Below are 6,030 nucleotides of genomic sequence, written 5' to 3'. Positions count from 1 at the left end.
TTTATTCAAACGGAAAATCTGGGCATCGGTATATTTTTTTGTCACAAATCAAATTTTTTTGCATTGTTTCTCCTATGATTCCATAATTGAATCGGCGGAGGGGAGGGAATATCAGCAAAGTAAATTAAGTTCACCTGCCGGTTGATGTAAATAAACACTGAATGCATAAATGTCAAACATGAGCGTTTGAGGAGTCCTCCGGTGGACCTCGAGGTCGCCGTGAAACTCTAGTAACTCGATGATTTATAAGCATAACTGGAGGTTAACATCGCGAACTTAGGGAGTGTAGAATGTTGTGTTGGGGTGGTAGGTCGAGGAATGATACAGCCAGTGGTGATCTATCAGGCACGACTCCGGGAGATTTGTCCTGAAAGTTCTCAGATATAACAGCCGAATAAAATGATGAATATTCACGACTTGTTTACTCACACATCTCTATTTCGACCGATAATTTTTGTCGATCACATCACGTGTGGAAAAATTTCGTAGAAAAACCTAGCGGATTCGAAGAAAATTCTGCGGGTGGAGGTTTCTGTTTTTTGGCAGATTATCTTGGAAAATTTTCCTATTGTCCTCTATTCTCCTCTTTATTTTTCAATTCTTCTCATCAAGAAAATCAAACAAAAAAACTTGGAAAATTTGAGCCGAGGAAATTCTCCAGAAAATACCTCAGTAGAATAAATTATATAAAAAAATCGCATTCATTGACTTTTTCCATTAAATATTCCAATAGAATCTGCCAACAAACTAATAGAAAGTTCAATAGAAATCCAATAGAATTTCCCAACGACTTCACTAAGTTTTTCTATTAAATTTTTTCGCCCGTGCAGGGCAGTCCAAAATACTTCACTTCATTGAATTACAATATTTCCACCAATAAAATTTCACCCACTGATTTTTGCCCTAATATTTCCAACTACACCCACCGACAACTTGAACAAAGTAAACAAGTCAATTTATACAACTCTCAGTTCCCAGAATGCCCCGTGAACCATGGAGAGAAGTGTACGTTGAGAAACGCCAAGTGAGAAAGATGCTGGATACACAAAGAACACAAAGAGCAACGGAATGGGAGAGCCAGCTCTCATCGCGGATCCCCTCTCGTCGAGTCCAATTATGTCGAGGAAAAGAAAGAGAGTAATGAGAATCTCACTGGAGAGACTCAATTGAACTGAGACATACGGCATCAGGCCACTGGAGGTCCTTATTATATTCCATCGAAATTGTTGGGTTTCGAGATGTTGACTATTGATCAGGTAATGCCTCTCGAAGGACTGGACAAATCCGGCTTAGGGAGACCACTTCGTTATTCACTAATTAGGTACCTCTCGTTATGCAAGTAGATGTTGTTCAGGGATAGCCAGGATTTCTAGACATCAAAGGAGGAAAATCGCAAAGGGAATGGTTTGAAAATTACAACCTCGGGCCCTTTGTTGGGAGTTATTAATTGAGGCGTTTGTCATGGTCTTGGTGTTAATTAATTTGGGAGTGAGTGGCAGAGGAAATTTAACATGCAGTGTTGAAAAAATTTGGGGATGCTTCTGGTAGAATTATTGAGCTCTTCCATCATATTAGAGTTTCATTGAAATTTTCGGAAATTTCGATCATTGGACTCCAGTGAAATTTCTCTGATAATCAGAAAAAAAGTTCTAGCTTTTAGTAATTTTCAATTAACAACTATATGTCTCGCGGGAGACTAGTTGATAGAAGAAAATTTAATATTCACAAATTAGATTTTTGTCGTGATCATCAGAAATATCCCTAGAAGAATTCGAACTGTTGGCACGGAAAAGTATAATCTATCGTGCGACAATCATTTGATCTGACGAGGAAAGAATATTCTTTCCCAAAAAAAAATTGTCTCTTGAAATTATCATTTGTTCCATTGAAATTACAAGTGTTTATTGGACAAAGATATACACTACTCCATAACATTCACTTGATAAAACCGGAGCCTCATATAATTCTCTGTAGAACAAATATATTTCCCCGAAAACCATATAAATGTCTCACGAGAACGCTTACTACTACGAAAGTTATCATATGTTGTTGGAAAACATTGTTGTCAAAATAGTGGACTCGAGAGAAATACAATTTTCCACCGAATTCGTTAGTTTTTTCTACGAAGTTTTCTCGCGTGAGTGTAAAAGCAACAATATCTCCATTAGGGCCACCATTTTCCCCATTTCTTCCTCCATATTTCCGCGTGAGTGGAGTAATCTAGTGTATCATAACGTGAGAGGTGCACTCTGCAATCCCCAAACGCTTCACTTTCACCATCGCTGACCGCTTTCAAATGTAATTGTTATTATTTTTCAATTACCGCGAATGAAGAGGGTATCCCTCACACATACAGCGGCAACGAACAAGTGAGATTACCTAACACTCGGACTGCAGTCGAGGCTGCCAAATACAGATCCATCCAAACCGCTCATTTCCACAATTTCCTCCAACACGAGTTCACAGTATTTATTTATTTTTCATTCTTCTTAAAATATTCCCTGAAATAATGACTTCCCATTCCACCTCGGGTTATTATTTGCACTTGTCCCGCCGAGTAAAGAGAAAACTTTACCCCGGAAATCCTTGCTGAATTATTATGACGCAGTCATCGAGGGAAACGTGATTCGGACGCCAGTCAGCTACTTTGTATAACCATCACCGCCTGCTCATGTTCACAGTAACTTAGCCGAATCTACTCAGCCACGTTTCACCGGGGGAGCCCCACCTCGGGGCTGTTTTCAAACCATCCCCCCGAAATCCGTAGTTGGTATCACTTGATTATTCAGGACCGTGGTCACTCGATAACACGGACATCTGGTTTTGCAGGGAGATGTGTACATGCGACTCAAGACAGGAGAGTTGTTTGATGAACAATTAATGATGATCGATCCTTCATTCTTGATTGAATATGCATCGTATCTAACGGGGGGAAAATAGTTTTGGATGTTGATTACTTTCAGAGAATGAACATTATGGTTTTTAACGCGACGGAACTGAAATCCATGCGACATTCGCTTTTTCATCTACTCATTTTCGTGAATGATCGTTTATATCGTACGGAAAAACAAATAATTTTTACAATAATAATCATCTCTCTGTGTTATAACAATTCAAATTGATTTCTGGTCATAAAAATTTGGTACTCGAAATTAGAACTCCAGAATTAAGGGTTGCAAGGGTCAAAGTAAGGGTCACGAGGGTCAAAATAATGGTCATGAGGGTAAGGATAAGGTGATGAGGTCAGAATAAGGGTCACGAGGGTCAGATTAAAGGACATGAGGTCAGCTTAAGGGTCGCAAGGGTCACAACAAGGCTCGCGAGGGTCAAAATAAGGATCACAAGGGTCAGGATCAGGTCATGAGGTCAAAATAAGGGTCAAGAGGGCCAGAATAAGGTTCGCGAGGGTCGGAAAAAGGGTCACTAGGGTCAGATTAAGGGTCGCAAGGGTCGGACTAAGGATAACGTGAGTCATTTGGGGATTGGCGAGCAAAGCGAGCAGGGGGTGTTACCCCCTAGTTGTCATAACAATTTCATAGAAAAGCTGCAGCAAAAAATATTTCCTTGTTCATCTCCTAATGAACAAAAAATCAATAAAGAATGATAATTATCGGAGAAAAATGCGGAAAAAATCATCAATTGTGGTTAGAGACAACTAAATAAGAAGAAATCGAACAGTTACAGATGATGCGCGTCCCACGATCAATCATCTCAATTTATTAAACCGAAAAAAGAATATTGAGGAAGTATCAGTAAGGATGATGAATCACTGGAATACGCCGTGGATTTCATGCAAAAAAAAAACTCAGATCTTCACTTTTCTGTAATTTTTCTTTTTCTATCCATGCCTTTCTTATTAGTACCATTTTTCAACCACAGGGAATGAGTACCTCGTTTCCGGGTTGTCGTTTTTCTTTTGTCTTTTGCACTGCCAACTCCCCCATTCTTTTTCCCTCTTCTTTTTGCGCGAGGGTCTCGCCAACCCTCGTGGCCTAAGTGCTTCAGCGTCCCAGAGGAATATGCGGAAGTACATGTATTATTAACGTATATAGAGTTGAGAGGTTTCCGTTTCCAAATCCCTACGACTTAGATGTGAATTTCTAAAATAACTCATTTCGTATCTCACCCTTGGAGGAATGTAAAAAATGATATGTGAGATCGGGGTGACATCTGGGGTATTAAATAATATCTTATTCATTTTGTGATGGATACATTGTATTTGTTTAGGGAAATAATTTAGACGATTTTTTGAGAATTTTCGGAAAAATGGTTAATGTGCTTATTTTTTTGGGCGAATATTCTATACTGTAGGAAAAATTTGACTGAATTTTCCTGAAAAAGACCTTCAATTCGATTTGAGGATATCAAAGTATAGTTTCAAAGTTTGGTATAGACACACTATTGATTCAATCATTTTCAATCAGGAAATTTGTTAATTAAATTGCGTGAGAAAAATTTGAAAAAAATCGTGAATATTCAGCATCATTCAAATTAAATTTTACACAGAATTATTATTTTGTTTTAACATTCGCTCCTTATAAATAAATAATTGCAATTTTTCAGTTATTTTATCAATCTTTCCCTAACAGTAAACTTTCCAATTTTTTATCAGGTTTTCGAAATATTTTCCAACGGTTCAATATCGAAATTCGAATTCAGATTTTCCAAGTTTAAATAATCAAATCATTGTAAAATATCCGGAAACTCGGGGTCCAATGTGGCTCAAATGAAATGATGACTCTGATGAGCTCTGATGTTTGACTATAAAAGTAGAAAAGCATTTCACTGGAGAAAAAATAGCCAAAGTATTTGCATATTTCCTTAAGGGAAAAAAGTCATGGGAATTTCAAGTTTTTCTGGAAATTTTCTCACACTTTCCAGGTATTTTCAATTAGAAATGAAGATTAATGCCGAATTCCCTTGAATTTTCATGGAATTCCCTTCAAATTCTTGGAATGTAATTCATTCTTAAGAACCTGGAATTCACGGAGAAATTTGTGTGAATTTTCCTGATTTTTCATGAATTTTCCCGAAATAATTAAATCAAAATTTACCGTTTCTACGGATTTTTTCGTGAAATCATCAAATTTCACTGACAAAATTCCTTGAAATTTCAGTGGTGATATTACTTGTCAGAAATTTCCAAAACTCTTACCCGAAATTTTAGTGGAAAATGTTTAACAGTGTAATTATTTTCACTGTTCTCGGAATCTTTTGACAGTGAAATGTGATTGAAATGTTTATTTATAGATGGCATAAAACAGTAGTTCATTGGAAAGTGAAAGAGAAAAATCCTATTCATATCAACCGATGCTAGTGAATTGACAGAGTGAATTCTTAAGCCGCAGTTTAAATGCAATGAGATTTCAAATAGTTGAAGATTCAATGAAAGAGCATAACTTATATTGATATTTATTAATTATATGAAAGCATATATTAATATATTACCATTACATTGAAATGTCGGCAATTAAAAGAACAAGCCCAAAAAATAATATCTAGAACCTCCCAATTTTCCATTTGGATGTGAAAAAAAATAAACCTCAAAAGCGAAAGAAAAATCTGGTCCGAAGGAGGAAATAGTATCGTCTGTCTGAGGCAGATGGTGCGCAAACAAGACAAGTAAAGAAGGAATGGCACGGAATAAGGGTGTCATTATTAAAACGTCGGTGGGCCGCGATAACACCGAACTCTCCCCCTTGCCTTATCACGACAGATGTTATCGACACGGAGGAGCGACACTCGCCGCGTCATTCTGAAATGTACGTGCGTTTCTCTCCCGTGTGCTGAGGGCATGCAATGTTTTCCTCGCATTTTCCCGCTGCTGACGCTACCATTCCACCTTGTTACTTCATATAAATCCATAATAGCATCTTCTCCGTTCCATTTGAGAATACGAAGACATGTTTTGCCCAGAATTGCACGGAGCCGAATGGATTTCAGGAAAAAATACTTTGGATGGAGAAAATCTTACGTTTTCACTTACGAAAAAAATTCGCAGAGTTCGAGTGAAAATTCCGTTAGTTTCTG

The sequence above is a fragment of the Diachasma alloeum genome, unplaced genomic scaffold (genome assembly GCF_001412515.2).
Source record: "Diachasma alloeum isolate Michigan unplaced genomic scaffold, Dall2.0 Dall_scaffold_01026, whole genome shotgun sequence".
NCBI lineage: Eukaryota > Metazoa > Arthropoda > Insecta > Hymenoptera > Braconidae > Diachasma > Diachasma alloeum.
This window is presented reverse-complemented; position numbering follows the sequence as displayed.